This window comes from Ciconia boyciana, chromosome 5, assembly GCF_034638445.1.
Source record: "Ciconia boyciana chromosome 5, ASM3463844v1, whole genome shotgun sequence".
NCBI lineage: Eukaryota > Metazoa > Chordata > Aves > Ciconiiformes > Ciconiidae > Ciconia > Ciconia boyciana.
The window spans coordinates 65,349,182-65,358,703 of record NC_132938.1 but is presented as its reverse complement, the minus strand read 5'-3'; the positions used below and the strand labels follow the sequence as shown (position 1 = coordinate 65,358,703).

General features: G+C 38.6%; 1 long non-coding RNA gene across 1 annotated transcript; it reads left to right on the top strand.

Annotated features, from left to right (window-relative positions):
• The first annotated feature begins 2,049 nt into the window (after window positions 1-2,049).
• LOC140652426 (uncharacterized) lies at window positions 2,050-7,533 on the top strand. Its single transcript, XR_012042784.1, has 4 exons — window positions 2,050-2,139; window positions 4,180-4,267; window positions 5,877-5,940; window positions 7,431-7,533. It is a non-coding gene; the product is annotated as an uncharacterized lncRNA (long non-coding RNA).
• Window positions 7,534-9,522: the final 1,989 nt, after the last annotated feature.

The window sequence follows — 9,522 nt, the reverse complement described above, 5'->3', positions numbered from 1 at the left end:
ATCTGCAGGCATAAAGCATTCTTAAGAAACGGTTTGGAATTTACCATAGCAAGGAAGAATTAGTTGCTTATAGAATTTTTTCTTCATGTTTCCTTAGCTTCCTCCCCCCAAAAATCACCATTTTCAGACTTTTGGACAGCTTTGAATTTACTTACTGTATCTTTCCTTTTACTGGATTGTTTGTGTTCCACAGACCACAGAACATACTACACATCTAAGTTGGGCACCTGAGCAACTCTGGTGAGAAAGGAAATCTCCGTGATCAGAGCAAATGAACAAATTGCTCAGCGAGCAAAGTGACTTTGTTAGTCACTCTAACCCTTGCAATTTTGTGTTGAGCCTGCACAACTAAATTCCACCCCTGAAAAACATCTGCATCAATAGTACAATATGATTACTGTTTTCTGTATTTATGAGATGCAACAATAAATTCTCCCATTTACTACATAAAATGACTTCCTAATGTGCATTACAGGCTGTGAGGGTTTAGTTCTTCTTTGTATTGTATCAGTATTCAGATGAACTGCCTCATCGATAATATCATTTATGTTACTGTGGCTGCTACAGCTAACCTTTGCTACTTAGTAAGAATAGATAGTTCCAGTGAAGAGATACTGTGCTTACTGGAAGCAAATAGGAAAGAATACAGTGTCTTGTTATACGTCTCTCAGGAAGCCTCATTTATCTTTTCAGATACAGTTGGAGTACTCTCTGTTTTCATACCATTGTGTATTTATCTATTACTCTTCTAAAAAAAAAATCTTTGAAGCTTGAAACCATTTCTGTCCTTCATGGTTATTTTGAAAACACGATTCTCACTGAGATTGAACATGGTGAGGCTAGCCTTTCCTTCCACTACATCAGTTTAAAAAACTAGTAATTCACACATTTAACAAGTTTTATGTGCCAAGTAATGGCATTCAGTGTTAGGATCAAACACTTGAATTGCATGTGAGAAAGCAAGATAGATGTGGGTTTTGGTTTTGTGGGGTTTTTAAAAAGTTATTCTTGGCCTGATAATATACTCACATAATTTCAATAGGGTAGGTCAATTCTTGCTAAAATTTACATACATATGAAGAGCTCAGGGCTTCAGGTTTTATTCAAATACACATTTCCTGGATTTGTATCACAGCTATTTATATTTGCAAGGTTTATTCTGCAGCTGCTTTTCTTTTAGCATTAGTAATTTTTTGCAATATGGTTTCATCAGTGCAGATACTTGGTCCAAGTTGTTAGTACTCTGCAGAAAACGTGAGAAATCAACTGAGTTAGTAGGTGAAAAGAAGCCCAGGAAGATTTTAGCAATGGCTATCAGGGCTCTGTGGGGAAAGATACTTACAATTGCCCAAGAGGAAATTTTGTAAGGGTAAAAGGGTCGCTGCCAAGAGTGCAGTCAAACTCCAAAAAAGACTTCCAAGATGCCCTTCCTTTTCTGGAGACAGAACAATTACCAGGTTTGGAGTCTACCTTGAAGATGGAAGTTGTTCTTGCCAGGCATTTTTTATCAAGAGGAAGAAAGTTCTGCTGTATGATCAAGTGCAATGTACATTTCCAAGGTAGGAAGAAATCTTCTCTGACATTCAGTTGCTTAGTGTCTCTGCAGAACTTCTGGACAAAGAAAAACAGTCCATGGTTCAACTGATTCTTTTCCCCTCTGCATTTCTGGCCACTACCAAGCAATTACCTGAGTTTTGGTTTTGTGGGACAACTCTGTATACACCTACGACTGGAATAACTATCTTGCATTTAAATGGCCTGTTTTACCAGACCATACAACTTGGTACACATAAATTTCCCAATACTTTATCATCTCAGACACTCAAGTCTTAATACAGTTAACTTTTTATCCTTCCTTTACTTTATTGCCTTTCAATTGCCCCCCCACCTCCACAAAGGAAAAAAAAAGATACGGGTGAGAGAGAGGTTTCAATTATCTAGGGGGTTACAAAGCACAAACTGGCATTATCTTTATTTTTTTCACAAGTAACTAATTTCCTATATACATAGACATAAACATCTAGGAGATTTCTGGCTTGTCTTCCAGGTTTCATAGTGTCGAAGGCTTGGGGTTTGTGTTTCCATTCCTGATGACTTGGATTAGAATTAATAGTAGAACATATCTTACGCTGAAGAGAGGTAAGAAGAAATCTTCTGTATTTTCTATATAGCTGCCACCCCTATGAACATGAATTTATCAAAGAAAGACACTTTAAATAATTAAATAGTTATGCTGATGGTGTAGTAAATCTTTTAAATTGCATTAATCTTCCAAGTAATGCAAACAATTAAGGCTGCTGTATGGGAGACTGCAGACTTTGATAGGCAGATACACAATGATGTCCACTTGAAAAAAATGTCTGCTCATCTCTAAGCACTATACTATATTTTAAAAACGAATTAAATACACTGTAGCATATGATAAAAACTTGCAGGGTTTTTTTAAATCATATTGAAGCAAGAAGGTCATACCCTGCTATTGCAACTGGAAGCAAGTCTGGTATTTGCAAGGATAGCGTGTCTCTTAATCTTTTCATTTTCTTTTCTGAGAGCTTTATCAAGATTTGTGCTTTGAAAAGATGTTTTGTTTGGTTTTATTTCCACAATATGAGCATGTCTACACAAGCTCCAGGTAGCTCAGTAAAACATACTCAGAACTACAATAAAGCAGTGGGAACAATGTCTATAGCAAAGTCCACTTGAGGATCCAGTGCAGAGCTTTCAGCTCTGTTCTTGCTCTATGTCTTCTCTACCCCGCTGCTTCCTAGGGAGGAGTTAGGCCAGGCACTGTATGAACTGCTAGTAAAAAGAGTTTAGCAATTAAGCCTGAATTCCTGGACAATCCCTCTCTGAATTAGTGAGCTCTTAGTTTGACTATTTGAGCTACAAGCCCTGTATCCTGTGATGTGTTGCACCTCCTGCTTCACCACACCAGCCAATTCAGCATTGAATGGTCTGTGAAAAAGAAGACATGCTGCCTGCACAGCACTGTCATGATTGTGACAGTATGTCTGTACACAGAGTGCACAGATAATCCACCTGAAAGCTTTTGCAGTGCTAATAGGGTTTCATGGCTACATTGCTTCTAGCAGGATGACATCTCTCTTGCCTTCTTACTGTTTCCCCATCTCACGTCCCATGCATTGTCACATCTTCCCCATTGCTTCTCTTATTCTTCTCAGGTTTCCAGTGGGTTTTTCAGTTTTGGATGGCCAAAAGATAAATTACCGTACCAAGAGCAAACTGAAATAGACTGTGCTGAGCTTCCTGCTGCCATAGCTGGGCTAATAGTCTAAAGTGTCCCTGAATACCTGTATGCTATATTGCAGTCACTTAATACTACACAACTCTACCAGACAAAAACCAGGAAGAATTTGGCTTGGGATAATTATTAAGTGAACCTTTGTTTCTTTCAGTGGAGCTCCATGCAGTGTTGGGAGCAGTATCTGCCACATTGGTTTCATAGGCTCTTGGTGTTATATGGAGGCAAGAGTCTCAACAGTGTCCCTCTGTTTGTCTCATTGCTCTCCCCTGTGATCAAGCTCACAGTTGGTACATATCCCCACAGCTTGTCATTATAGTTGAGTAACTAAGGATCCTCAAAACTCTGCAAATACATGCTGCACAATTATAGGAAGGCCACTTTACAGAGGCCACGCTGTGTTGAACAAACTTGAACAGCAGTGAGGGATTTGGAAAGCAAAAAACTAAACTCTATTTCCTGGGCTAGTGCAGTTACCATCTGGTCAGCGATTGCTAGTGGCTTGCTGTTCAGATCTGAAAGGCTGTGTTGGTAACCATGTGGACTATATCCTTTCTTGGTAGCTATTTTTGTTCTGGATGGTATAACACTTCTTTACTAACCGCTTTAAAATTGTATCTTTAAACAGGATTTATAAGAAATTTTGTACCTTTTTTTGAGAAATATCATTAAATTTTCTCACTGCCAGTGTGCCAGTTGATACACTGCTGCACTTGGTTCTTATTATAAAAAGCTGTTGGCTGTATCACTCCCCCCCACCCCAGTATAGTATAATGTAAATGACATGTTTTCCAGTGTCAGACCCAATAGGATGCTGCTATTGAAAAAATATTTCTATCATAGTGATAATGCATTTCTGTAATGTTGATGCTGAAGTTATAATATTAATAGTATGCAAATCAATACATTTTATTTAGAACTACTGTGAGATAATATGTGAGAGATTTTGAAGTTTGAAGACAAACAAGACTATGGACTATGAATTGCAGTAAACATGGCAGGGCTGTAAGTATTGTACTGCCTCTCATGTATCACACTGGCTCCCTCAAATCATGGCAACCTGTTGCTTATGGGTAAGAATGTAATAAGAGAAATGCAACCTTCTCCCTCCTGACTCTCATGGTGAGAAATAAAGATTTCAGAAAGGAGAAATTTTATTTTCAAAGGCTCTTAATCTGAAGTTAGGGAATATTCATTGTAAAATGGTGCTTCAGTGTTGGAGTTCAGCAAAAGTGTATTCAGCAAAGTTTAAAAAAAAAAAGAGTTAAAAAACCCAACTGCAATATCTGCCTGTAGTCTGTATTTCTATCTGTGGACCAGGAGATGTAAGTCTGTAAATAGTTTTCCTAATAGCTAATGTTTTAATCAGCAGTAGAATAAAATACTTGATGTCTTGATAGTAAAAATAAGTAATTACAAAAAACGTAAGATATACCTCCATCCTAGGATGACTGTACAATCTTGAAAGCTTTCTTGAAACATCCTGCCTTGCCTCAAAGCACTTATACTCCACAAAATGACTACACATACTGTGCATCTTACATCAACCCCCTATGTTGGTACGATGCCTGCTGCCCCAATATATGGAACACTAAAGCAAACTAACCTTCCCCTTAACAGTCAATGCCAAGAATCAGGAAGAAGGAAATAAGCCCAATATAGTAGATGCCCAGAGATTAATTACTGAACAACCAGTAAGTTGTCAAGATTGTGGCAAGAAGATGTTTTCTGGGTCTTGCCTAAGAAGGTAGAAAGTTTAATAAAAAAACAAAAAAAAAGGAAAAGAAGAGAGGAGGAGGACTATTAGTAAGAGAGTTAGGATCAGTAAGTTACCCATGTAACCCGTCAGCAATCTGCTGAAGAAAAGCAAGAGAGTATCATTTTTCCTAGAAACACATCAGAGTGTGTTATCAGAAGGGCTGGTACCACCAGGAGGAGGCTGTGATGTCAGAAGAAAGCTAGGAAGGTGGCAGAGCAGCATTGCCTGGTCCTTGCACAGTCAGTTTAGGGACACGAACATTGGAGAGACATTGCAACAGTAATTCTAGTTGTAAGTCACAGGACCCAAGTCACTGCTCAAAAGGCAAATATTCTTGTTGGTTAACAGGATACAGCACAGACTGATGGCAGTAGTCAGTGTGGGTGTGCATATGCATTGCAGGACTTAAGCTAATTTATGAAAAAGTTTAAGCATAACCCATCTGTTTTCACTAACGAACAACCACATTTAATGGTGGAGAGCCTGTAATACAAACAGCCACAGAAGTTACAATTGATGTATGTTATCTTTTGGCTTGATATGAGGCCTGTGTAAATTTAAAAGACTTACGTATAGTTGCTGCATATAAAATGGCAGAGAAGTGGGCTGCATGGATTGTTTTATTGCCTTCACTTCTCTACTACAACAGTGTGTGCTGGGCTTTCACTGCTGCCCTCTAGGCTAAATCTATGTAACCCCTTCTTTAAAATCCCTCTTCTTAGGAGTTGGAGGGGGGGGGTTTAATGATGTTTTATTGTCAGTGCGCATCTGTTGACTATATGAATCACATCGGTTAGACTGAATTAATTAAATTTGGGTTGCAGGCAACAAAACAGAAATACATTTTTCTTGCAGGTTTTCATGCTGGTGCCTGACTGAAATCCTGTTCTCCCTATGAAGGAAAGTTCTTCTGTTGACTGTAAGCCACATTTGACCCCAAATAAAGTCTTTAAGAATTGGATCAGTCCCTGCATGAATTAGGGGACTCTGTATTTTCCTTTAACCTCACATCTTCTCTTTCATTTCTGAAGACCACCATAATTTATTAGCAAATATTTGCTGCTTGAACAAAACCTTGCTCTTGGTTATACCAGTTATGCCATTCTGAAGCAATGCCATTTAGTGTATTATTAGAATTGCTCCAGATTATGCTTGCATACCTGTCAGGGAGACTTTGTCTTGCCTCAAATGAGCAGATAATTTATCCTTTTCTGACACGCAGGGTCAAAAGTGTCCATCGTTTATGTTTAAGCCACTGCAGCCAAGGATGGAAGACAATAGCAGATTTGTATTGCTGTAGCATCATGGACTTCCAGTTGAAGTCCACTTCTCAGTGCTAGCCATCACATGAACATGAAACATTATTGCTGTTAAGGGTTACTGTTTGGGTTACTGAAGGGTTACTGTTTTGACTCCAGCTTCTCAGTCCAAATCAAAGTCATTCTGCTGACTTGTTTTTCTGTGTTCAATACACACCTTTTTACTATCTATCCCTCTTCTGTAGGTGAATATTTTATTTCAAAATCAATGCAAAATTTATACCTAATTTTCACAATTGATTCTTTCCTAATTTTTAAATTCTCATGTAGGAAATCAATGTTTGCAACAAGTATTTTGATTTGTGTTCATCAGCATGGACATTAATCTCCTGCCAACCTGCCTTTTTTTTTTTTTATTGCCTTTGCTGAGTTGCAGTGTATTTGGCTTCCCACACTAACAACTAGGTTAACTGAAGTATTGCAAAGCATAACTAAAGTACCAAAATGCATGGCTTGCCTGAGGCATGTTTCAGTGTGTAATTATGATACTACTATAGTGTATTGTAATTATGAGTTTACAAAGAATAGAGTATATATAGGCCCACTAAGATGATAAGGTTTGAACAAAAAAACAGATTCTGTAACTGTAGCTGGGTTTTCCTTTTTTTTTTTTTTTCCTTTTTTTCCTCTTTGCCTTGACAGTAGAACTTGAGTAACAGAGAAATAGAATACATGTGATTTGTTTAAATTTTCTTAAAAATTACCCAGAAACAATTTGTCAGGAAACAAAAACCTGTCACATCATAAATCCACAGCACCACACACACCACTTACCTCTAATGTGTATGTAATCAAAAGTTCTTCTAAACAACTATTCCTAAAATATATAGTAAAAAAAAATTGAGAAGGATTTCTCTTCAGTTCTCCCATTGTAATGACAACAATAATTTCTGACCCATGGTAGCAATATAGTTACAATTGTCATGTAAATTATTTTGACCTAGCCTAGTCCTTCTCCCTGCTGTGATGGCAAAAATTGCTTCAACTTCAATATTAAGATGATTAAGCCCCACATTTGAAAAGTGTTAGGTTTCAGAAAGAACAAGTAACTTGGTAATCTTGACCAATCCCTTCTACTGTTTACCTGCAGAGCATGGACTCAAATTCAACAGCACCTAAAACTCAATCTGAAAGTGATCCCCCAGGTACCACACAGTCCTGACTTGGGAATAAGGCACAGCTGTCTGACTGAGGACATTTACTCAATTGACTTGGATTACAGCTGTGTGGGCAGAATGAACAGAAAGAGTGCAGTCACTATAGGCAACCATAGGTCACTTTCATCTGCAGAGGTTCCAGAAAAGATTGAAATGCACTGTTGTGCTGCACAGGGAGTAGTTTTATGACTATCACATGCCATGTACTCATTGCCTGAACAAACAGAAGACACATCTTTAGATCTGCCAACCCAGCTCCTTTCATCAACGTAAGATTCAGACTCAAAATGCAGACTTCAATAGCAAAAGCTCTGTTCTCAATATTAAATTTGTTTGGAGTTTGTTCCGTGTTTCTACCAGTCTACAGACACATACATGTCGTAGCTGACTTGCACAATTGTTTCCCCTCCATCTTCAATTACAGGCCATAGTGTCATTATAGCTCAGAAGTGAACCTCAGCTACGATCACTCTCCCCCACTCTCCCTTATGGGCACACTTCCCAAAGGACCAGCTCTCACTAAATGTTTCCCAGCATAGAACTAAATGGGGCTGTCAACCTACCACAAACCTGTTCTCACCTGCCAGCTACAGTCATAGGGAAGGCATTCTCCTTAGCCATTATCTTCATTTTTGTCTGAGTGAAACCTGAAGCTGTAGCTGTTAGCATGGATCCCAAGGTTGGGAGTTGGCAGTCCTTTCCAATTGCATTAACATAGCAAGCCCTACTACAGCTGGGAACTGCCAGGGACTCATCTCTCAGTGCCTGTGGCAAGCTACTGATACAGCTACACAAACCCGTGTCTTCCAAACTTCATTTACCTGTAGATATAAACTGAGCAGGTGGATTGCTTCCTTCTCCACCCACTGCCTCTTTCAAACAACACTCAAGCCCAGCTGCCTCTGCTTTTCTTCTGTGGCCATATTGCTAAGGAGAGAGACATAGAGGAGGAGAAGCTCTCGGGCTGTAGCTGTACAGTTTGGGGAATGTCTACCAAACAGTTTGGGGAATGTTTTGGGGAATGTAGGTCCCTTCAGTCAGACAGGAGAACATCAATTAAGTCAATTGTGATACACTCACTATTAATACTAAATTATACAAATATCTCAATTATCCACATGCACTATTAGTATTAGGGCATGTCTACACATGGGAACTATTATGGAATTAGGTAGGTGTGAATTTGTAACTTTTTCACACAATTCCCTGAATAAGATCTCAGTATTATACAAAGCGCACATCTGCAGGAGTTAAGCAAAACCTCATGAGAGTGCTCAGTCTAGGTTAAAAGTGGCTACAGGAAGAGCTAGCACTACATTAGTTATCCTACTCTGCCAAAATCCAGGTGCTGTAGTTCAGCCTGATATAAAGAATGTGCAATTAAAAATACCAGTTACTGGCATAGCTTAGCAGTAATGAAGACTTGGAGAGCACTTTCTGTTACAAAGTGTGGGGAACTGATTTGCAAGTAGTGCTACATGCAACAATCACTGTCATTTCAACTGAACTGTAGACTACATTTCAGCAATCTAAACCTAAAAAAAAAACCAAACTAAGAAACACTCTTTTGTCCAATTGTTAAGGTTAACTTAAGGTTGGAAAATAAAGACCGTGCCTTTGTGACTTGAACAACAGAGAAAATATTGGTGCTCAAAACTACCTGTTTTGGTCTCAAGCCAAGCCACCTCCTAAATACTATACAGTTAAAAAATTACAGCCATGCTCATAATAGTACTTTGAACAGCTCATAATAGTGAAAAGAGCTAAAATCCCCAAAGACAAAAAGAAATGTTGTAAATATCTTGGTTGCTCAATGTTTCCTTTTAGTTTCCCTTCCGCAGATAATTTAGCCTAGCTTGCCAGTATTGCTGGCCTTAAGTAAGGAAGCTTAGGTAGTAGAATTGCTAACGAGCATTCTTTATTTGAAGGAAACCTACATATGGTCTTCCCCCCCCCCGCCCCAATAATAATCATTAGAGTAAGAATGCTTTGCCTGTGTTAAATCCTTGGTTAGCTGAGATAGTT